The sequence below is a fragment of the Rhinoderma darwinii genome (genome assembly GCF_050947455.1).
Source record: "Rhinoderma darwinii isolate aRhiDar2 chromosome 5 unlocalized genomic scaffold, aRhiDar2.hap1 SUPER_5_unloc_44, whole genome shotgun sequence".
NCBI classification, from domain to species: Eukaryota; Metazoa; Chordata; class Amphibia; order Anura; family Rhinodermatidae; genus Rhinoderma; species Rhinoderma darwinii.
Genome location: NW_027461803.1, coordinates 70,117 through 92,934, shown reverse-complemented (window position 1 = coordinate 92,934; position 22,818 = coordinate 70,117). Strand labels below are relative to the sequence as shown.

The following is a 22,818-nucleotide window of genomic DNA, read 5'->3' as shown; positions in this document are numbered from 1 at the left end:
CACCACAATGCAGTGCTGAAAGAGGAGGAATCTACATAAAAACGCCTTCCTGGCAACGCCCAAATGCCCTGCTGCCATGCAGATAAACACTGGCAGCGGCAGCAAGTGCATGCCCACAGCCACCCCTTGTTCCTTCACACCTTGTATCAGCTGTAATCCAGTCCAGTCCAGTGCTGCCTGCTGAGCAGCACTGACCAACACTGCCTGGGCCCAGGCTTTTATCTCTGAGGCCCCATTATGATGTCAGAAAGCTGGCTCTGGAATCCTGAGGGCTCCACTATGACACGTGCAAAGTTCCGTCTGAACTTTATATAAGACGGTGAGGCTCAGTCAGTCACTCAGTGTTGCCTGAGAGGGCAACACTGCAACAGCCGGCCGCCAGGCTGTCTTTTTTTTGCACAGCTAGTTGCCTCCAGGAGGCCACAAGAGGGAGACAAGGGACTGCAAAATGGAAAATAGGCATCCACCAACTTTACAGACAACTTCTCCTTGCTCCTACAACCTCCATCCTTGCACAGTTTGTTATTCTTCTAGGTAACATAGTAACAAATCCAAATTGCTGCTCTCTTTGTAGGCAAGCAAGGCTTTGTTGCAACTGCAATTCTTACTTCTTCTTGAAATGTAGGGACGACAGTACATTCCATCACATCCATCTAGTGTACACAGGTAGGTCCATTGTGGCGGGCAGGCGAGCGGGCGGGCTGCTTTATTGGCTGTTTGCTGTTCCCCTACTCCACTCCACTATTTGACTGTTGTGCTGCATCAATCAATCAATCAATCAATCAATCAATCAATCAATCAATCAATCAGTGGCTGGCTCAGGTGCAGCTCTTTAACTTACCTAAAAGGGAGGGCGGAGAGAAGACAAGGAAGGTGAATGAGGTGTTCCAATGTGAAATGCCGGAAACACAGAAACACAGACGACACACAACAAGAGGTGGCAATCTATTCATTAATTGCATTTAATCAATGAGCTCATTATCACTCATGCATTGTCCAACAGGTGTTGAAATAATGGGATTAAAAGGGGAGATCCCTTCAGAAAGACAGAAACAATAGCAAAGACAAAAAACACTTTTGGAATCTGCTTTTAGTCAACACATAAGGAAAGGGTGCACCGGTCCTGGAAATACTGCAATACCAGGTCAATGCGTGGAGTGGACAGAGCAAGCTCTATTTCCATCTCCCTTTTCTAAAAATCCATTTAATATATGGTCCCCAGATAGGGGACGTATCAGATATTAAACTGATAAGAACAGATACTACACTTGATCTTAGCCAAAAGGCCGAGAAGCGATAACCCGAACGGGCCGCGCGTTGCCCGAGCCTGCCCGATACTGCTGTTCAGCCCTTGCAGCGATTCAGCCTACTTCTAGGCAATTCCATGGGGCCCTGCAGGCTCACACACTCACAGCTACACGGGAGGTGAATAAAGGCCGGAGAGGAAGCCAGACAGGATTTGCTTCTTTTGCTTGCACCACAATGCAGTGCTGAAAGAGGAGGAATCTACATAAAAACGCCTTCCTGGCAACGCCCAAATGCCCTGCTGCCATGCAGATAAACACTGGCAGCGGCAGCAAGTGCATGCCCACAGCCACCCCTTGTTCCTTCACACCTTGTATCAGCTGTAATCCAGTCCAGTCCAGTGCTGCCTGCTGAGCAGCACTGACCAACACTGCCTGGGCCCAGGCTTTTATCTCTGAGGCCCCATTATGATGTCAGAAAGCTGGCTCTGGAATCCTGAGGGCTCCACTATGACACGTGCAAAGTTCCGTCTGAACTTTATATAAGACGGTGAGGCTCAGTCAGTCACTCAGTGTTGCCTGAGAGGGCAACACTGCAACAGCCGGCCGCCAGGCTGTCTTTTTTTTGCACAGCTAGTTGCCTCCAGGAGGCCACAAGAGGGAGACAAGGGACTGCAAAATGGAAAATAGGCATCCACCAACTTTACAGACAACTTCTCCTTGCTCCTACAACCTCCATCCTTGCACAGTTTGTTATTCTTCTAGGTAACATAGTAACAAATCCAAATTGCTGCTCTCTTTGTAGGCAAGCAAGGCTTTGTTGCAACTGCAATTCTTACTTCTTCTTGAAATGTAGGGACGACAGTACATTCCATCACATCCATCTAGTGTACACAGGTAGGTCCATTGTGGCGGGCAGGCGAGCGGGCGGGCTGCTTTATTGGCTGTTTGCTGTTCCCCTACTCCACTCCACTATTTGACTGTTGTGCTGCATCAATCAATCAATCAATCAATCAATCAATCAATCAATCAATCAATCAATCAATCAGTGGCTGGCTCAGGTGCAGCTCTTTAACTTACCTAAAAGGGAGGGCGGAGAGAAGACAAGGAAGGTGAATGAGGTGTTCCAATGTGAAATGCCGGAAACACAGAAACACAGACGACACACAACAAGAGGTGGCAATCTATTCATTAATTGCATTTAATCAATGAGCTCATTATCACTCATGCATTGTCCAACAGGTGTTGAAATAATGGGATTAAAAGGGGAGATCCCTTCAGAAAGACAGAAACAATAGCAAAGACAAAAAACACTTTTGGAATCTGCTTTTAGTCAACACATAAGGAAAGGGTGCACCGGTCCTGGAAATACTGCAATACCAGGTCAATGCGTGGAGTGGACAGAGCAAGCTCTATTTCCATCTCCCTGTTCTAAAAATCCATTTAATATATGGTCCCCAGATAGGGGACGTATCAGATATTAAACTGATAAGAACAGATACTACACTTGATCTTAGCCAAAAGGCCGAGAAGCGATAACCCGAACGGGCCGCGCGTTGCCCGAGCCTGCCCGATACTGCTGTTCAGCCCTTGCAGCGATTCAGCCTACTTCTAGGCAATTCCATGGGGCCCTGCAGGCTCACACACTCACAGCTACACGGGAGGTGAATAAAGGCCGGAGAGGAAGCCAGACAGGATTTGCTTCTTTTGCTTGCACCACAATGCAGTGCTGAAAGAGGAGGAATCTACATAAAAACGCCTTCCTGGCAACGCCCAAATGCCCTGCTGCCATGCAGATAAACACTGGCAGCGGCAGCAAGTGCATGCCCACAGCCACCCCTTGTTCCTTCACACCTTGTATCAGCTGTAATCCAGTCCAGTCCAGTGCTGCCTGCTGAGCAGCACTGACCAACACTGCCTGGGCCCAGGCTTTTATCTCTGAGGCCCCATTATGATGTCAGAAAGCTGGCTCTGGAATCCTGAGGGCTCCACTATGACACGTGCAAAGTTCCGTCTGAACTTTATATAAGACAGTGAGGCTCAGTCAGTCACTCAGTGTTGCCTGAGAGGGCAACACTGCAACAGCCGGCCGCCAGGCTGTCTTTTTTTTGCACAGCTAGATGCCTCCAGGAGGCCACAAGAGGGAGACAAGGGACTGCAAAATGGAAAATAGGCATCCACCAACTTTACAGACAACTTCTCCTTGCTCCTACAACCTCCATCCTTGCACAGTTTGTTATTCTTCTAGGTAACATAGTAACAAATCCAAATTGCTGCTCTCTTTGTAGGCAAGCAAGGCTTTGTTGCAACTGCAATTCTTACTTCTTCTTGAAATGTAGGGACGACAGTACATTCCATCACATCCATCTAGTGTACACAGGTAGGTCCATTGTGGCGGGCAGGCGAGCGGGCGGGCTGCTTTATTGGCTGTTTGCTGTTCCCCTACTCCACTCCACTATTTGACTGTTGTGCTGCATCAATCAATCAATCAATCAATCAATCAATCAATCAATCAATCAATCAATCAATCAGTGGCTGGCTCAGGTGCAGCTCTTTAACTTACCTAAAAGGGAGGGCGGAGAGAAGACAAGGAAGGTGAATGAGGTGTTCCAATGTGAAATGCCGGAAACACAGAAACACAGACGACACACAACAAGAGGTGGCAATCTATTCATTAATTGCATTTAATCAATGAGCTCATTATCACTCATGCATTGTCCAACAGGTGTTGAAATAATGGGATTAAAAGGGGAGATCCCTTCAGAAAGACAGAAACAATAGCAAAGACAAAAAACACTTTTGGAATCTGCTTTTAGTCAACACATAAGGAAAGGGTGCACCGGTCCTGGAAATACTGCAATACCAGGTCAATGCGTGGAGTGGACAGAGCAAGCTCTATTTCCATCTCCCTGTTCTAAAAATCCATTTAATATATGGTCCCCAGATAGGGGACGTATCAGATATTAAACTGATAAGAACAGATACTACACTTGATCTTAGCCAAAAGGCCGAGAAGCGATAACCCGAACGGGCCGCGCGTTGCCCGAGCCTGCCCGATACTGCTGTTCAGCCCTTGCAGCGATTCAGCCTACTTCTAGGCAATTCCATGGGGCCCTGCAGGCTCACACACTCACAGCTACACGGGAGGTGAATAAAGGCCGGAGAGGAAGCCAGACAGGATTTGCTTCTTTTGCTTGCACCACAATGCAGTGCTGAAAGAGGAGGAATCTACATAAAAACGCCTTCCTGGCAACGCCCAAATGCCCTGCTGCCATGCAGATAAACACTGGCAGCGGCAGCAAGTGCATGCCCACAGCCACCCCTTGTTCCTTCACACCTTGTATCAGCTGTAATCCAGTCCAGTCCAGTGCTGCCTGCTGAGCAGCACTGACCAACACTGCCTGGGCCCAGGCTTTTATCTCTGAGGCCCCATTATGATGTCAGAAAGCTGGCTCTGGAATCCTGAGGGCTCCACTATGACACGTGCAAAGTTCCGTCTGAACTTTATATAAGACGGTGAGGCTCAGTCAGTCACTCAGTGTTGCCTGAGAGGGCAACACTGCAACAGCCGGCCGCCAGGCTGTCTTTTTTTTGCACAGCTAGTTGCCTCCAGGAGGCCACAAGAGGGAGACAAGGGACTGCAAAATGGAAAATAGGCATCCACCAACTTTACAGACAACTTCTCCTTGCTCCTACAACCTCCATCCTTGCACAGTTTGTTATTCTTCTAGGTAACATAGTAACAAATCCAAATTGCTGCTCTCTTTGTAGGCAAGCAAGGCTTTGTTGCAACTGCAATTCTTACTTCTTCTTGAAATGTAGGGACGACAGTACATTCCATCACATCCATCTAGTGTACACAGGTAGGTCCATTGTGGCGGGCAGGCGAGCGGGCGGGCTGCTTTATTGGCTGTTTGCTGTTCCCCTACTCCACTCCACTATTTGACTGTTGTGCTGCATCAATCAATCAATCAATCAATCAATCAATCAATCAATCAATCAATCAATCAATCAGTGGCTGGCTCAGGTGCAGCTCTTTAACTTACCTAAAAGGGAGGGCGGAGAGAAGACAAGGAAGGTGAATGAGGTGTTCCAATGTGAAATGCCGGAAACACAGAAACACAGACGACACACAACAAGAGGTGGCAATCTATTCATTAATTGCATTTAATCAATGAGCTCATTATCACTCATGCATTGTCCAACAGGTGTTGAAATAATGGGATTAAAAGGGGAGATCCCTTCAGAAAGACAGAAACAATAGCAAAGACAAAAAACACTTTTGGAATCTGCTTTTAGTCAACACATAAGGAAAGGGTGCACCGGTCCTGGAAATACTGCAATACCAGGTCAATGCGTGGAGTGGACAGAGCAAGCTCTATTTCCATCTCCCTGTTCTAAAAATCCATTTAATATATGGTCCCCAGATAGGGGACGTATCAGATATTAAACTGATAAGAACAGATACTACACTTGATCTTAGCCAAAAGGCCGAGAAGCGATAACCCGAACGGGCCGCGCGTTGCCCGAGCCTGCCCGATACTGCTGTTCAGCCCTTGCAGCGATTCAGCCTACTTCTAGGCAATTCCATGGGGCCCTGCAGGCTCACACACTCACAGCTACACGGGAGGTGAATAAAGGCCGGAGAGGAAGCCAGACAGGATTTGCTTCTTTTGCTTGCACCACAATGCAGTGCTGAAAGAGGAGGAATCTACATAAAAACGCCTTCCTGGCAACGCCCAAATGCCCTGCTGCCATGCAGATAAACACTGGCAGCGGCAGCAAGTGCATGCCCACAGCCACCCCTTGTTCCTTCACACCTTGTATCAGCTGTAATCCAGTCCAGTCCAGTGCTGCCTGCTGAGCAGCACTGACCAACACTGCCTGGGCCCAGGCTTTTATCTCTGAGGCCCCATTATGATGTCAGAAAGCTGGCTCTGGAATCCTGAGGGCTCCACTATGACACGTGCAAAGTTCCGTCTGAACTTTATATAAGACGGTGAGGCTCAGTCAGTCACTCAGTGTTGCCTGAGAGGGCAACACTGCAACAGCCGGCCGCCAGGCTGTCTTTTTTTTGCACAGCTAGTTGCCTCCAGGAGGCCACAAGAGGGAGACAAGGGACTGCAAAATGGAAAATAGGCATCCACCAACTTTACAGACAACTTCTCCTTGCTCCTACAACCTCCATCCTTGCACAGTTTGTTATTCTTCTAGGTAACATAGTAACAAATCCAAATTGCTGCTCTCTTTGTAGGCAAGCAAGGCTTTGTTGCAACTGCAATTCTTACTTCTTCTTGAAATGTAGGGACGACAGTACATTCCATCACATCCATCTAGTGTACACAGGTAGGTCCATTGTGGCGGGCAGGCGAGCGGGCGGGCTGCTTTATTGGCTGTTTGCTGTTCCCCTACTCCACTCCACTATTTGACTGTTGTGCTGCATCAATCAATCAATCAATCAATCAATCAATCAATCAATCAATCAATCAATCAGTGGCTGGCTCAGGTGCAGCTCTTTAACTTACCTAAAAGGGAGGGCGGAGAGAAGACAAGGAAGGTGAATGAGGTGTTCCAATGTGAAATGCCGGAAACACAGAAACACAGACGACACACAACAAGAGGTGGCAATCTATTCATTAATTGCATTTAATCAATGAGCTCATTATCACTCATGCATTGTCCAACAGGTGTTGAAATAATGGGATTAAAAGGGGAGATCCCTTCAGAAAGACAGAAACAATAGCAAAGACAAAAAACACTTTTGGAATCTGCTTTTAGTCAACACATAAGGAAAGGGTGCACCGGTCCTGGAAATACTGCAATACCAGGTCAATGCGTGGAGTGGACAGAGCAAGCTCTATTTCCATCTCCCTGTTCTAAAAATCCATTTAATATATGGTCCCCAGATAGGGGACGTATCAGATATTAAACTGATAAGAACAGATACTACACTTGATCTTAGCCAAAAGGCCGAGAAGCGATAACCCGAACGGGCCACGCGTTGCCCGAGCCTGCCCGATACTGCTGTTCAGCCCTTGCAGCGATTCAGCCTACTTCTAGGCAATTCCATGGGGCCCTGCAGGCTCACACACTCACAGCTACACGGGAGGTGAATAAAGGCCGGAGAGGAAGCCAGACAGGATTTGCTTCTTTTGCTTGCACCACAATGCAGTGCTGAAAGAGGAGGAATCTACATAAAAACGCCTTCCTGGCAACGCCCAAATGCCCTGCTGCCATGCAGATAAACACTGGCAGCGGCAGCAAGTGCATGCCCACAGCCACCCCTTGTTCCTTCACACCTTGTATCAGCTGTAATCCAGTCCAGTCCAGTGCTGCCTGCTGAGCAGCACTGACCAACACTGCCTGGGCCCAGGCTTTTATCTCTGAGGCCCCATTATGATGTCAGAAAGCTGGCTCTGGAATCCTGAGGGCTCCACTATGACACGTGCAAAGTTCCGTCTGAACTTTATATAAGACGGTGAGGCTCAGTCAGTCACTCAGTGTTGCCTGAGAGGGCAACACTGCAACAGCCGGCCGCCAGGCTGTCTTTTTTTTGCACAGCTAGTTGCCTCCAGGAGGCCACAAGAGGGAGACAAGGGACTGCAAAATGGAAAATAGGCATCCACCAACTTTACAGACAACTTCTCCTTGCTCCTACAACCTCCATCCTTGCACAGTTTGTTATTCTTCTAGGTAACATAGTAACAAATCCAAATTGCTGCTCTCTTTGTAGGCAAGCAAGGCTTTGTTGCAACTGCAATTCTTACTTCTTCTTGAAATGTAGGGACGACAGTACATTCCATCACATCCATCTAGTGTACACAGGTAGGTCCATTGTGGCGGGCAGGCGAGCGGGCGGGCTGCTTTATTGGCTGTTTGCTGTTCCCCTACTCCACTCCACTATTTGACTGTTGTGCTGCATCAATCAATCAATCAATCAATCAATCAATCAATCAATCAATCAATCAATCAATCAATCAATCAGTGGCTGGCTCAGGTGCAGCTCTTTAACTTACCTAAAAGGGAGGGCGGAGAGAAGACAAGGAAGGTGAATGAGGTGTTCCAATGTGAAATGCCGGAAACACAGAAACACAGACGACACACAACAAGAGGTGGCAATCTATTCATTAATTGCATTTAATCAATGAGCTCATTATCACTCATGCATTGTCCAACAGGTGTTGAAATAATGGGATTAAAAGGGGAGATCCCTTCAGAAAGACAGAAACAATAGCAAAGACAAAAAACACTTTTGGAATCTGCTTTTAGTCAACACATAAGGAAAGGGTGCACCGGTCCTGGAAATACTGCAATACCAGGTCAATGCGTGGAGTGGACAGAGCAAGCTCTATTTCCATCTCCCTGTTCTAAAAATCCATTTAATATATGGTCCCCAGATAGGGGACGTATCAGATATTAAACTGATAAGAACAGATACTACACTTGATCTTAGCCAAAAGGCCGAGAAGCGATAACCCGAACGGGCCGCGCGTTGCCCGAGCCTGCCCGATACTGCTGTTCAGCCCTTGCAGCGATTCAGCCTACTTCTAGGCAATTCCATGGGGCCCTGCAGGCTCACACACTCACAGCTACACGGGAGGTGAATAAAGGCCGGAGAGGAAGCCAGACAGGATTTGCTTCTTTTGCTTGCACCACAATGCAGTGCTGAAAGAGGAGGAATCTACATAAAAACGCCTTCCTGGCAACGCCCAAATGCCCTGCTGCCATGCAGATAAACACTGGCAGCGGCAGCAAGTGCATGCCCACAGCCACCCCTTGTTCCTTCACACCTTGTATCAGCTGTAATCCAGTCCAGTCCAGTGCTGCCTGCTGAGCAGCACTGACCAACACTGCCTGGGCCCAGGCTTTTATCTCTGAGGCCCCATTATGATGTCAGAAAGCTGGCTCTGGAATCCTGAGGGCTCCACTATGACACGTGCAAAGTTCCGTCTGAACTTTATATAAGACGGTGAGGCTCAGTCAGTCACTCAGTGTTGCCTGAGAGGGCAACACTGCAACAGCCGGCCGCCAGGCTGTCTTTTTTTTGCACAGCTAGTTGCCTCCAGGAGGCCACAAGAGGGAGACAAGGGACTGCAAAATGGAAAATAGGCATCCACCAACTTTACAGACAACTTCTCCTTGCTCCTACAACCTCCATCCTTGCACAGTTTGTTATTCTTCTAGGTAACATAGTAACAAATCCAAATTGCTTCCAAATTGCTGCTCTCTTTGTAGGCAAGCAAGGCTTTGTTGCAACTGCAATTCTTACTTCTTCTTGAAATGTAGGGACGACAGTACATTCCATCACATCCATCTAGTGTACACAGGTAGGTCCATTGTGGCGGGCAGGCGAGCGGGCGGGCTGCTTTATTGGCTGTTTGCTGTTCCCCTACTCCACTCCACTATTTGACTGTTGTGCTGCAATCAATCAATCAATCAATCAATCAATCAATCAATCAATCAATCAATCAATCAGTGGCTGGCTCAGGTGCAGCTCTTTAACTTACCTAAAAGGGAGGGCGGAGAGAAGACAAGGAAGGTGAATGAGGTGTTCCAATGTGAAATGCCGGAAACACAGAAACACAGACGACACACAACAAGAGGTGGCAATCTATTAATTAATTGCATTTAATCAATGAGCTCATTATCACTCATGCATTGTCCAACAGGTGTTGAAATAATGGGATTAAAAGGGGAGATCCCTTCAGAAAGACAGAAACAATAGCAAAGACAAAAAACACTTTTGGAATCTGCTTTTAGTCAACACATAAGGAAAGGGTGCACCGGTCCTGGAAATACTGCAATACCAGGTCAATGCGTGGAGTGGACAGAGCAAGCTCTATTTCCATCTCCCTGTTCTAAAAATCCATTTAATATATGGTCCCCAGATAGGGGACGTATCAGATATTAAACTGATAAGAACAGATACTACACTTGATCTTAGCCAAAAGGCCGAGAAGCGATAACCCGAACGGGCCGCGCGTTGCCCGAGCCTGCCCGATACTGCTGTTCAGCCCTTGCAGCGATTCAGCCTACTTCTAGGCAATTCCATGGGGCCCTGCAGGCTCACACACTCACAGCTACACGGGAGGTGAATAAAGGCCGGAGAGGAAGCCAGACAGGATTTGCTTCTTTTGCTTGCACCACAATGCAGTGCTGAAAGAGGAGGAATCTACATAAAAACGCCTTCCTGGCAACGCCCAAATGCCCTGCTGCCATGCAGATAAACACTGGCAGCGGCAGCAAGTGCATGCCCACAGCCACCCCTTGTTCCTTCACACCTTGTATCAGCTGTAATCCAGTCCAGTCCAGTGCTGCCTGCTGAGCAGCACTGACCAACACTGCCTGGGCCCAGGCTTTTATCTCTGAGGCCCCATTATGATGTCAGAAAGCTGGCTCTGGAATCCTGAGGGCTCCACTATGACACGTGCAAAGTTCCGTCTGAACTTTATATAAGACGGTGAGGCTCAGTCAGTCACTCAGTGTTGCCTGAGAGGGCAACACTGCAACAGCCGGCCGCCAGGCTGTCTTTTTTTTGCACAGCTAGTTGCCTCCAGGAGGCCACAAGAGGGAGACAAGGGACTGCAAAATGGAAAATAGGCATCCACCAACTTTACAGACAACTTCTCCTTGCTCCTACAACCTCCATCCTTGCACAGTTTGTTATTCTTCTAGGTAACATAGTAACAAATCCAAATTGCTGCTCTCTTTGTAGGCAAGCAAGGCTTTGTTGCAACTGCAATTCTTACTTCTTCTTGAAATGTAGGGACGACAGTACATTCCATCACATCCATCTAGTGTACACAGGTAGGTCCATTGTGGCGGGCAGGCGAGCGGGCGGGCTGCTTTATTGGCTGTTTGCTGTTCCCCTACTCCACTCCACTATTTGACTGTTGTGCTGCATCAATCAATCAATCAATCAATCAATCAATCAATCAATCAATCAGTGGCTGGCTCAGGTGCAGCTCTTTAACTTACCTAAAAGGGAGGGCGGAGAGAAGACAAGGAAGGTGAATGAGGTGTTCCAATGTGAAATGCCGGAAACACAGAAACACAGACGACACACAACAAGAGGTGGCAATCTATTCATTAATTGCATTTAATCAATGAGCTCATTATCACTCATGCATTGTCCAACAGGTGTTGAAATAATGGGATTAAAAGGGGAGATCCCTTCAGAAAGACAGAAACAATAGCAAAGACAAAAAACACTTTTGGAATCTGCTTTTAGTCAACACATAAGGAAAGGGTGCACCGGTCCTGGAAATACTGCAATACCAGGTCAATGCGTGGAGTGGACAGAGCAAGCTCTATTTCCATCTCCCTGTTCTAAAAATCCATTTAATATATGGTCCCCAGATAGGGGACGTATCAGATATTAAACTGATAAGAACAGATACTACACTTGATCTTAGCCAAAAGGCCGAGAAGCGATAACCCGAACGGGCCGCGCGTTGCCCGAGCCTGCCCGATACTGCTGTTCAGCCCTTGCAGCGATTCAGCCTACTTCTAGGCAATTCCATGGGGCCCTGCAGGCTCACACACTCACAGCTACACGGGAGGTGAATAAAGGCCGGAGAGGAAGCCAGACAGGATTTGCTTCTTTTGCTTGCACCACAATGCAGTGCTGAAAGAGGAGGAATCTACATAAAAACGCCTTCCTGGCAACGCCCAAATGCCCTGCTGCCATGCAGATAAACACTGGCAGCGGCAGCAAGTGCATGCCCACAGCCACCCCTTGTTCCTTCACACCTTGTATCAGCTGTAATCCAGTCCAGTCCAGTGCTGCCTGCTGAGCAGCACTGACCAACACTGCCTGGGCCCAGGCTTTTATCTCTGAGGCCCCATTATGATGTCAGAAAGCTGGCTCTGGAATCCTGAGGGCTCCACTATGACACGTGCAAAGTTCCGTCTGAACTTTATATAAGACGGTGAGGCTCAGTCAGTCACTCAGTGTTGCCTGAGAGGGCAACACTGCAACAGCCGGCCGCCAGGCTGTCTTTTTTTTGCACAGCTAGTTGCCTCCAGGAGGCCACAAGAGGGAGACAAGGGACTGCAAAATGGAAAATAGGCATCCACCAACTTTACAGACAACTTCTCCTTGCTCCTACAACCTCCATCCTTGCACAGTTTGTTATTCTTCTAGGTAACATAGTAACAAATCCAAATTGCTGCTCTCTTTGTAGGCAAGCAAGGCTTTGTTGCAACTGCAATTCTTACTTCTTCTTGAAATGTAGGGACGACAGTACATTCCATCACATCCATCTAGTGTACACAGGTAGGTCCATTGTGGCGGGCAGGCGAGCGGGCGGGCTGCTTTATTGGCTGTTTGCTGTTCCCCTACTCCACTCCACTATTTGACTGTTGTGCTGCATCAATCAATCAATCAATCAATCAATCAATCAATCAATCAATCAATCAATCAGTGGCTGGCTCAGGTGCAGCTCTTTAACTTACCTAAAAGGGAGGGCGGAGAGAAGACAAGGAAGGTGAATGAGGTGTTCCAATGTGAAATGCCGGAAACACAGAAACACAGACGACACACAACAAGAGGTGGCAATCTATTCATTAATTGCATTTAATCAATGAGCTCATTATCACTCATGCATTGTCCAACAGGTGTTGAAATAATGGGATTAAAAGGGGAGATCCCTTCAGAAAGACAGAAACAATAGCAAAGACAAAAAACACTTTTGGAATCTGCTTTTAGTCAACACATAAGGAAAGGGTGCACCGGTCCTGGAAATACTGCAATACCAGGTCAATGCGTGGAGTGGACAGAGCAAGCTCTATTTCCATCTCCCTGTTCTAAAAATCCATTTAATATATGGTCCCCAGATAGGGGACGTATCAGATATTAAACTGATAAGAACAGATACTACACTTGATCTTAGCCAAAAGGCCGAGAAGCGATAACCCGAACGGGCCGCGCGTTGCCCGAGCCTGCCCGATACTGCTGTTCAGCCCTTGCAGCGATTCAGCCTACTTCTAGGCAATTCCATGGGGCCCTGCAGGCTCACACACTCACAGCTACACGGGAGGTGAATAAAGGCCGGAGAGGAAGCCAGACAGGATTTGCTTCTTTTGCTTGCACCACAATGCAGTGCTGAAAGAGGAGGAATCTACATAAAAACGCCTTCCTGGCAACGCCCAAATGCCCTGCTGCCATGCAGATAAACACTGGCAGCGGCAGCAAGTGCATGCCCACAGCCACCCCTTGTTCCTTCACACCTTGTATCAGCTGTAATCCAGTCCAGTCCAGTGCTGCCTGCTGAGCAGCACTGACCAACACTGCCTGGGCCCAGGCTTTTATCTCTGAGGCCCCATTATGATGTCAGAAAGCTGGCTCTGGAATCCTGAGGGCTCCACTATGACACGTGCAAAGTTCCGTCTGAACTTTATATAAGACGGTGAGGCTCAGTCAGTCACTCAGTGTTGCCTGAGAGGGCAACACTGCAACAGCCGGCCGCCAGGCTGTCTTTTTTTTGCACAGCTAGTTGCCTCCAGGAGGCCACAAGAGGGAGACAAGGGACTGCAAAATGGAAAATAGGCATCCACCAACTTTACAGACAACTTCTCCTTGCTCCTACAACCTCCATCCTTGCACAGTTTGTTATTCTTCTAGGTAACATAGTAACAAATCCAAATTGCTGCTCTCTTTGTAGGCAAGCAAGGCTTTGTTGCAACTGCAATTCTTACTTCTTCTTGAAATGTAGGGACGACAGTACATTCCATCACATCCATCTAGTGTACACAGGTAGGTCCATTGTGGCGGGCAGGCGAGCGGGCGGGCTGCTTTATTGGCTGTTTGCTGTTCCCCTACTCCACTCCACTATTTGACTGTTGTGCTGCATCAATCAATCAATCAATCAATCAATCAATCAATCAATCAATCAATCAGTGGCTGGCTCAGGTGCAGCTCTTTAACTTACCTAAAAGGGAGGGCGGAGAGAAGACAAGGAAGGTGAATGAGGTGTTCCAATGTGAAATGCCGGAAACACAGAAACACAGACGACACACAACAAGAGGTGGCAATCTATTCATTAATTGCATTTAATCAATGAGCTCATTATCACTCATGCATTGTCCAACAGGTGTTGAAATAATGGGATTAAAAGGGGAGATCCCTTCAGAAAGACAGAAACAATAGCAAAGACAAAAAACACTTTTGGAATCTGCTTTTAGTCAACACATAAGGAAAGGGTGCACCGGTCCTGGAAATACTGCAATACCAGGTCAATGCGTGGAGTGGACAGAGCAAGCTCTATTTCCATCTCCCTGTTCTAAAAATCCATTTAATATATGGTCCCCAGATAGGGGACGTATCAGATATTAAACTGATAAGAACAGATACTACACTTGATCTTAGCCAAAAGGCCGAGAAGCGATAACCCGAACGGGCCGCGCGTTGCCCGAGCCTGCCCGATACTGCTGTTCAGCCCTTGCAGCGATTCAGCCTACTTCTAGGCAATTCCATGGGGCCCTGCAGGCTCACACACTCACAGCTACACGGGAGGTGAATAAAGGCCGGAGAGGAAGCCAGACAGGATTTGCTTCTTTTGCTTGCACCACAATGCAGTGCTGAAAGAGGAGGAATCTACATAAAAACGCCTTCCTGGCAACGCCCAAATGCCCTGCTGCCATGCAGATAAACACTGGCAGCGGCAGCAAGTGCATGCCCACAGCCACCCCTTGTTCCTTCACACCTTGTATCAGCTGTAATCCAGTCCAGTCCAGTGCTGCCTGCTGAGCAGCACTGACCAACACTGCCTGGGCCCAGGCTTTTATCTCTGAGGCCCCATTATGATGTCAGAAAGCTGGCTCTGGAATCCTGAGGGCTCCACTATGACACGTGCAAAGTTCCGTCTGAACTTTATATAAGACGGTGAGGCTCAGATAGTCACTCAGTGTTGCCTGAGAGGGCAACACTGCAACAGCCGGCCGCCAGGCTGTCTTTTTTTTGCACAGCTAGTTGCCTCCAGGAGGCCACAAGAGGGAGACAAGGGACTGCAAAATGGAAAATAGGCATCCACCAACTTTACAGACAACTTCTCCTTGCTCCTACAACCTCCATCCTTGCACAGTTTGTTATTCTTCTAGGTAACATAGTAACAAATCCAAATTGCTGCTCTCTTTGTAGGCAAGCAAGGCTTTGTTGCAACTGCAATTCTTACTTCTTCTTGAAATGTAGGGACGACAGTACATTCCATCACATCCATCTAGTGTACACAGGTAGGTCCATTGTGGCGGGCAGGCGAGCGGGCGGGCTGCTTTATTGGCTGTTTGCTGTTCCCCTACTCCACTCCACTATTTGACTGTTGTGCTGCATCAATCAATCAATCAATCAATCAATCAATCAATCAGTGGCTGGCTCAGGTGCAGCTCTTTAACTTACCTAAAAGGGAGGGCGGAGAGAAGACAAGGAAGGTGAATGAGGTGTTCCAATGTGAAATGCCGGAAACACAGAAACACAGACGACACACAACAAGAGGTGGCAATCTATTCATTAATTGCATTTAATCAATGAGCTCATTATCACTCATGCATTGTCCAACAGGTGTTGAAATAATGGGATTAAAAGGGGAGATCCCTTCAGAAAGACAGAAACAATAGCAAAGACAAAAAACACTTTTGGAATCTGCTTTTAGTCAACACATAAGGAAAGGGTGCACCGGTCCTGGAAATACTGCAATACCAGGTCAATGCGTGGAGTGGACAGAGCAAGCTCTATTTCCATCTCCCTGTTCTAAAAATCCATTTAATATATGGTCCCCAGATAGGGGACGTATCAGATATTAAACTGATAAGAACAGATACTACACTTGATCTTAGCCAAAAGGCCGAGAAGCGATAACCCGAACGGGCCGTGCGTTGCCCGAGCCTGCCCGATACTGCTGTTCAGCCCTTGCAGCGATTCAGCCTACTTCTAGGCAATTCCATGGGGCCCTGCAGGCTCACACACTCACAGCTACACGGGAGGTGAATAAAGGCCGGAGAGGAAGCCAGACAGGATTTGCTTCTTTTGCTTGCACCACAATGCAGTGCTGAAAGAGGAGGAATCTACATAAAAACGCCTTCCTGGCAACGCCCAAATGCCCTGCTGCCATGCAGATAAACACTGGCAGCGGCAGCAAGTGCATGCCCACAGCCACCCCTTGTTCCTTCACACCTTGTATCAGCTGTAATCCAGTCCAGTCCAGTGCTGCCTGCTGAGCAGCACTGACCAACACTGCCTGGGCCCAGGATTTTATCTCTGAGGCCCCATTATGATGTCAGAAAGCTGGCTCTGGAATCCTGAGGGCTCCACTATGACACGTGCAAAGTTCCGTCTGAACTTTATATAAGACGGTGAGGCTCAGTCAGTCACTCAGTGTTGCCTGAGAGGGCAACACTGCAACAGCCGGCCGCCAGGCTGTCTTTTTTTTGCACAGCTAGTTGCCTCCAGGAGGCCACAAGAGGGAGACAAGGGACTGCAAAATGGAAAATAGGCATCCACCAACTTTACAGACAACTTCTCCTTGCTCCTACAACCTCCATCCTTGCACAGTTTGTTATTCTTCTAGGTAACATAGTAACAAATCCAAATTGCTGCTCTCTTTGTAGGCAAGCAAGGCTTTGTTGCAACTGCAATTCTTACTTCTTCTTGAAATGTAGGGACGACAGTACATTCCATCACATCCATCTAGTGTACACAGGTAGGTCCATTGTGGCGGGCAGGCGAGCAGGCGGGCTGCTTTATTGGCTGTTTGCTGTTCCCCTACTCCACTCCACTATTTGACTGTTGTGCTGCATCAATCAATCAATCAATCAATCAATCAATCAATCAATCAGTGGCTGGCTCAGGTGCAGCTCTTTAACTTACCTAAAAGGGAGGGCGGAGAGAAGACAAGGAAGGTGAATGAGGTGTTCCAATGTGAAATGCCGGAAACACAGAAACACAGACGACACACAACAAGAGGTGGCAATCTATTCATTAATTGCATTTAATCAATGAGCTCATTATCACTCATGCATTGTCCAACAGGTGTTGAAATAATGGGATTAAAAGGGGAGATCCCTTCAGAAAGACAGAAACAATAGCAAAGACAAAAAACACTTTTGGAATCTGCTTTTAGTCAACACATAAGGAAAGGGTGCACCGGTCCTGGAAATACTGCAATACCAGGTCAATGCGTGGAGTGGACAGAGCAAGCTCTATTTCCATCTCCCTGTTCTAAAAATCCATTTAATATATGGTCCCCAGATAGGGGACGTATCAGATATTAAACTGATAAGAACAGATACTACACTTGATCTTAGCCAAAAGGCCGAGAAGCGATAACCCGAACGGGCCGCGCGTTGCCCGAGCCTGCCCGATACTGCTGTTCAGCCCTTGCAGCGATTCAGCCTACTTCTAGGCAATTCCATGGGGCCCTGCAGGCTCACACACTCACAGCTACACGGGAGGTGAATAAAGGCCGGAGAGGAAGCCAGACAGGATTTGCTTCTTTTGCTTGCACCACAATGCAGTGCTGAAAGAGGAGGAATCTACATAAAAACGCCTTCCTGGCAACGCCCAAATGCCCTGCTGCCATGCAGATAAACACTGGCAGCGGCAGCAAGTGCATGCCCACAGCCACCCCTTGTTCCTTCACACCTTGTATCAGCTGTAATCCAGTCCAGTCCAGTGCTGCCTGCTGAGCAGCACTGACCAACACTGCCTGGGCCCAGGCTTTTATCTCTGAGGCCCCATTATGATGTCAGAAAGCTGGCTCTGGAATCCTGAGGGCTCCACTATGACACGTGCAAAGTTCCGTCTGAACTTTATATAAGACGGTGAGGCTCAGTCAGTCACTCAGTGTTGCCTGAGAGGGCAACACTGCAACAGCCGGCCGCCAGGCTGTCTTTTTTTTGCACAGCTAGTTGCCTCCAGGAGGCCACAAGAGGGAGACAAGGGACTGCAAAATGGAAAATAGGCATCCACCAACTTTACAGACAACTTCTCCTTGCTCCTACAACCTCCATCCTTGCACAGTTTGTTATTCTTCTAGGTAACATAGTAACAAATCCAAATTGCTGCTCTCTTTGTAGGCAAGCAAGGCTTTGTTGCAACTGCAATTCTTACTTCTTCTTGAAATGTAGGGACGACAGTACATTCCATCACATCCATCTAGTGTACACAGGTAGGTCCATTGTGGCGGGCAGGCGAGCGGGCGGGCTGCTTTATTGGCTGTTTGCTGTTCCCCTACTCCACTCCACTATTTGACTGTTGTGCTGCATCAATCAATCAATCAATCAATCAATCAATCAATCAATCAATCAATCAATCAATCAATCAATCAGTGGCTGGCTCAGGTGCAGCTCTTTAACTTACCTAAAAGGGAGGGCGGAGAGAAGACAAGGAAGGTGAATGAGGTGTTCCAATGTGAAATGCCGGAAACACAGAAACACAGACGACACACAACAAGAGGTGGCAATCTATTCATTAATTGCATTTAATCAATGAGCTCATTATCACTCATGCATTGTCCAACAGGTGTTGAAATAATGGGATTAAAAGGGGAGATCCCTTCAGAAAGACAGAAACAATAGCAAAGACAAAAAACACTTTTGGAATCTGCTTTTAGTCAACACATAAGGAAAGGGTGCACCGGTCCTGGAAATACTGCAATACCAGGTCAATGCGTGGAGTGGACAGAGCAAGCTCTATTTCCATCTCCCTGTTCTAAAAATCCATTTAATATATGGTCCCCAGATAGGGGACGTATCAGATATTAAACTGATAAGAACAGATACTACACTTGATCTTAGCCAAAAGGCCGAGAAGCGATAACCCGAACGGGCCGCGCGTTGCCCGAGCCTGCCCGATACTGCTGTTCAGCCCTTGCAGCGATTCAGCCTACTTCTAGGCAATTCCATGGGGCCCTGCAGGCTCACACACTCACAGCTACACGGGAGGTGAATAAAGGCCGGAGAGGAAGCCAGACAGGATTTGCTTCTTTTGCTTGCACCACAATGCAGTGCTGAAAGAGGAGGAATCTACATAAAAACGCCTTCCTGGCAACGCCCAAATGCCCTGCTGCCATGCAGATAAACACTGGCAGCGGCAGCAAGTGCATGCCCACAGCCACCCCTTGTTCCTTCACACCTTGTATCAGCTGTAATCCAGTCCAGTCCAGTGCTGCCTGCTGAGCAGCACTGACCAACACTGCCTGGGCCCAGGCTTTTATCTCTGAGGCCCCATTATGATGTCAGAAAGCTGGCTCTGGAATCCTGAGGGCTCCACTATGACACGTGCAAAGTTCCGTCTGAACTTTATATAAGACGGTGAGGCTCAGTCAGTCACTCAGGGCAACACTGCAACAGCCGGCCGCCAGGCTGTCTTTTTTTTGCACAGCTAGTTGCCTCCAGGAGGCCACAAGAGGGAGACAAGGGACTGCAAAATGGAAAATAGGCATCCACCAACTTTACAGACAACTTCTCCTTGCTCCTACAACCTCCATCCTTGCACAGTTTGTTATTCTTCTAGGTAACATAGTAACAAATCCAAATTGCTGCTCTCTTTGTAGGCAAGCAAGGCTTTGTTGCAACTGCAATTCTTACTTCTTCTTGAAATGTAGGGACGACAGTACATTCCATCACATCCATCTAGTGTACACAGGTAGGTCCATTGTGGCGGGCAGGCGAGCGGGCGGGCTGCTTTATTGGCTGTTTGCTGTTCCCCTACTCCACTCCACTATTTGACTGTTGTGCTGCAATCAATCAATCAATCAATCAATCAATCAATCAATCAATCAATCAATCAATCAATCAGTGGCTGGCTCAGGTGCAGCTCTTTAACTTACCTAAAAGGGAGGGCGGAGAGAAGACAAGGAAGGTGAATGAGGTGTTCCAATGTGAAATGCCGGAAACACAGAAACACAGACGACACACAACAAGAGGTGGCAATCTATTCATTAATTGCATTTAATCAATGAGCTCATTATCACTCATGCATTGTCCAACAGGTGTTGAAATAATGGGATTAAAAGGGGAGATCCCTTCAGAAAGACAGAAACAATAGCAAAGACAAAAAACACTTTTGGAATCTGCTTTTAGTCAACACATAAGGAAAGGGTGCACCGGTCCTGGAAATACTGCAATACCAGGTCAATGCGTGGAGTGGACAGAGCAAGCTCTATTTCCATCTCCCTGTTCTAAAAATCCATTTAATATATGGTCCCCAGATAGGGGACGTATCAGATATTAAACTGATAAGAACAGATACTACACTTGATCTTAGCCAAAAGGCCGAGAAGCGATAACCCGAACGGGCCGCGCGTTGCCCGAGCCTGCCCGATACTGCTGTTCAGCCCTTGCAGCGATTCAGCCTACTTCTAGGCAATTCCATGGGGCCCTGCAGGCTCACACACTCACAGCTACACGGGAGGTGAATAAAGGCCGGAGAGGAAGCCAGACAGGATTTGCTTCTTTTGCTTGCACCACAATGCAGTGCTGAAAGAGGAGGAATCTACATAAAAACGCCTTCCTGGCAACGCCCAAATGCCCTGCTGCCATGCAGATAAACACTGGCAGCGGCAGCAAGTGCATGCCCACAGCCACCCCTTGTTCCTTCACACCTTGTATCAGCTGTAATCCAGTCCAGTCCAGTGCTGCCTGCTGAGCAGCACTGACCAACACTGCCTGGGCCCAGGCTTTTATCTCTGAGGCCCCATTATGATGTCAGAAAGCTGGCTCTGGAATCCTGAGGGCTCCACTATGACACGTGCAAAGTTCCGTCTGAACTTTATATAAGACGGTGAGGCTCAGTCAGTCACTCAGTGTTGCCTGAGAGGGCAACACTGCAACAGCCGGCCGCCAGGCTGTCTTTTTTTTGCACAGCTAGTTGCCTCCAGGAGGCCACAAGAGGGAGACAAGGGACTGCAAAATGGAAAATAGGCATCCACCAACTTTACAGACAACTTCTCCTTGCTCCTACAACCTCCATCCTTGCACAGTTTGTTATTCTTCTAGGTAACATAGTAACAAATCCAAATTGCTGCTCTCTTTGTAGGCAAGCAAGGCTTTGTTGCAACTGCAATTCTTACTTCTTCTTGAAATGTAGGGACGACAGTACATTCCATCACATCCATCTAGTGTACACAGGTAGGTCCATTGTGGCGGGCAGGCGAGCGGGCGGGCTGCTTTATTGGCTGTTTGCTGTTCCCCTACTCCACTCCACTATTTGACTGTTGTGCTGCATCAATCAATCAATCAATCAATCAATCAATCAATCAATCAATCAATCAATCAATCAGTGGCTGGCTCAGGTGCAGCTCTTTAACTTACCTAAAAGGGAGGGCGGAGAGAAGACAAGGAAGGTGAATGAGGTGTTCCAATGTGAAATGCCGGAAACACAGAAACACAGACGACACACAACAAGAGGTGGCAATCTATTCATTAATTGCATTTAATCAATGAGCTCATTATCACTCATGCATTGTCCAACAGGTGTTGAAATAATGGGATTAAAAGGGGAGATCCCTTCAGAAAGACAGAAACAATAGCAAAGACAAAAAACACTTTTGGAATCTGCTTTTAGTCAACACATAAGGAAAGGGTGCACCGGTCCTGGAAATACTGCAATACCAGGTCAATGCGTGGAGTGGACAGAGCAAGCTCTATTTCCATCTCCCTGTTCTAAAAATCCATTTAATATATGGTCCCCAGATAGGGGACGTATCAGATATTAAACTGATAAGAACAGATACTACACTTGATCTTAGCCAAAAGGCCGAGAAGCGATAACCCGAACGGGCCGCGCGTTGCCCGAGCCTGCCCGATACTGCTGTTCAGCCCTTGCAGCGATTCAGCCTACTTCTAGGCAATTCCATGGGGCCCTGCAGGCTCACACACTCACAGCTACACGGGAGGTGAATAAAGGCCGGAGAGGAAGCCAGACAGGATTTGCTTCTTTTGCTTGCACCACAATGCAGTGCTGAAAGAGGAGGAATCTACATAAAAACGCCTTCCTGGCAACGCCCAAATGCCCTGCTGCCATGCAGATAAACACTGGCAGCGGCAGCAAGTGCATGCCCACAGCCACCCCTTGTTCCTTCACACCTTGTATCAGCTGTAATCCAGTCCAGTCCAGTGCTGCCTGCTGAGCAGCACTGACCAACACTGCCTGGGCCCAGGCTTTTATCTCTGAGGCCCCATTATGATGTCAGAAAGCTGGCTCTGGAATCCTGAGGGCTCCACTATGACACGTGCAAAGTTCCGTCTGAACTTTATATAAGACGGTGAGGCTCAGTCAGTCACTCAGTGTTGCCTGAGAGGGCAACACTGCAACAGCCGGCCGCCAGGCTGTCTTTTTTTTGCACAGCTAGTTGCCTCCAGGAGGCCACAAGAGGGAGACAAGGGACTGCAAAATGGAAAATAGGCATCCACCAACTTTACAGACAACTTCTCCTTGCTCCTACAACCTCCATCCTTGCACAGTTTGTTATTCTTCTAGGTAACATAGTAACAAATCCAAATTGCTGCTCTCTTTGTAGGCAAGCAAGGCTTTGTTGCAACTGCAATTCTTACTTCTTCTTGAAATGTAGGGACGACA

General features: G+C 47.8%; 15 non-coding genes across 15 annotated transcripts; all 15 read right to left on the bottom strand.

The window, feature by feature from the left end:
- Positions 1 to 1,107: 1,107 nt before the first annotated feature.
- Positions 1,108 to 1,298, bottom strand: LOC142693735 (U2 spliceosomal RNA). Its single transcript, XR_012862047.1, has one exon. It is a non-coding gene; the product is annotated as a U2 spliceosomal RNA (small nuclear RNA).
- A 1,292-nt stretch (positions 1,299 to 2,590) lies between these two features.
- Positions 2,591 to 2,781, bottom strand: LOC142693621 (U2 spliceosomal RNA). The gene has a single exon (XR_012861945.1). It is a non-coding gene; the product is annotated as a U2 spliceosomal RNA (small nuclear RNA).
- A 1,292-nt stretch (positions 2,782 to 4,073) lies between these two features.
- Positions 4,074 to 4,264, bottom strand: LOC142693620 (U2 spliceosomal RNA). Its single transcript, XR_012861944.1, has one exon. It is a non-coding gene; the product is annotated as a U2 spliceosomal RNA (small nuclear RNA).
- Positions 4,265 to 5,556: 1,292 nt separating this feature from the next.
- On the bottom strand, positions 5,557 to 5,747 carry LOC142693619 (U2 spliceosomal RNA). Its single transcript, XR_012861943.1, has one exon. It is a non-coding gene; the product is annotated as a U2 spliceosomal RNA (small nuclear RNA).
- A 1,288-nt stretch (positions 5,748 to 7,035) lies between these two features.
- LOC142693618 (U2 spliceosomal RNA) lies at positions 7,036 to 7,226 on the bottom strand. The gene has a single exon (XR_012861942.1). It is a non-coding gene; the product is annotated as a U2 spliceosomal RNA (small nuclear RNA).
- A 1,300-nt stretch (positions 7,227 to 8,526) lies between these two features.
- On the bottom strand, positions 8,527 to 8,717 carry LOC142693616 (U2 spliceosomal RNA). Its single transcript, XR_012861940.1, has one exon. It is a non-coding gene; the product is annotated as a U2 spliceosomal RNA (small nuclear RNA).
- Positions 8,718 to 10,017: 1,300 nt separating this feature from the next.
- Positions 10,018 to 10,208, bottom strand: LOC142693615 (U2 spliceosomal RNA). Its single transcript, XR_012861939.1, has one exon. It is a non-coding gene; the product is annotated as a U2 spliceosomal RNA (small nuclear RNA).
- Positions 10,209 to 11,488: 1,280 nt separating this feature from the next.
- LOC142693614 (U2 spliceosomal RNA) lies at positions 11,489 to 11,679 on the bottom strand. Its single transcript, XR_012861938.1, has one exon. It is a non-coding gene; the product is annotated as a U2 spliceosomal RNA (small nuclear RNA).
- A 1,288-nt stretch (positions 11,680 to 12,967) lies between these two features.
- LOC142693613 (U2 spliceosomal RNA) lies at positions 12,968 to 13,158 on the bottom strand. Its single transcript, XR_012861937.1, has one exon. It is a non-coding gene; the product is annotated as a U2 spliceosomal RNA (small nuclear RNA).
- Positions 13,159 to 14,442: 1,284 nt separating this feature from the next.
- On the bottom strand, positions 14,443 to 14,633 carry LOC142693612 (U2 spliceosomal RNA). Its single transcript, XR_012861936.1, has one exon. It is a non-coding gene; the product is annotated as a U2 spliceosomal RNA (small nuclear RNA).
- A 1,272-nt stretch (positions 14,634 to 15,905) lies between these two features.
- On the bottom strand, positions 15,906 to 16,096 carry LOC142693794 (U2 spliceosomal RNA). The gene has a single exon (XR_012862098.1). It is a non-coding gene; the product is annotated as a U2 spliceosomal RNA (small nuclear RNA).
- A 1,276-nt stretch (positions 16,097 to 17,372) lies between these two features.
- On the bottom strand, positions 17,373 to 17,563 carry LOC142693793 (U2 spliceosomal RNA). Its single transcript, XR_012862097.1, has one exon. It is a non-coding gene; the product is annotated as a U2 spliceosomal RNA (small nuclear RNA).
- A 1,300-nt stretch (positions 17,564 to 18,863) lies between these two features.
- LOC142693792 (U2 spliceosomal RNA) lies at positions 18,864 to 19,054 on the bottom strand. The gene has a single exon (XR_012862096.1). It is a non-coding gene; the product is annotated as a U2 spliceosomal RNA (small nuclear RNA).
- Positions 19,055 to 20,334: 1,280 nt separating this feature from the next.
- LOC142693791 (U2 spliceosomal RNA) lies at positions 20,335 to 20,525 on the bottom strand. Its single transcript, XR_012862095.1, has one exon. It is a non-coding gene; the product is annotated as a U2 spliceosomal RNA (small nuclear RNA).
- A 1,292-nt stretch (positions 20,526 to 21,817) lies between these two features.
- LOC142693790 (U2 spliceosomal RNA) lies at positions 21,818 to 22,008 on the bottom strand. Its single transcript, XR_012862094.1, has one exon. It is a non-coding gene; the product is annotated as a U2 spliceosomal RNA (small nuclear RNA).
- Positions 22,009 to 22,818: the final 810 nt, after the last annotated feature.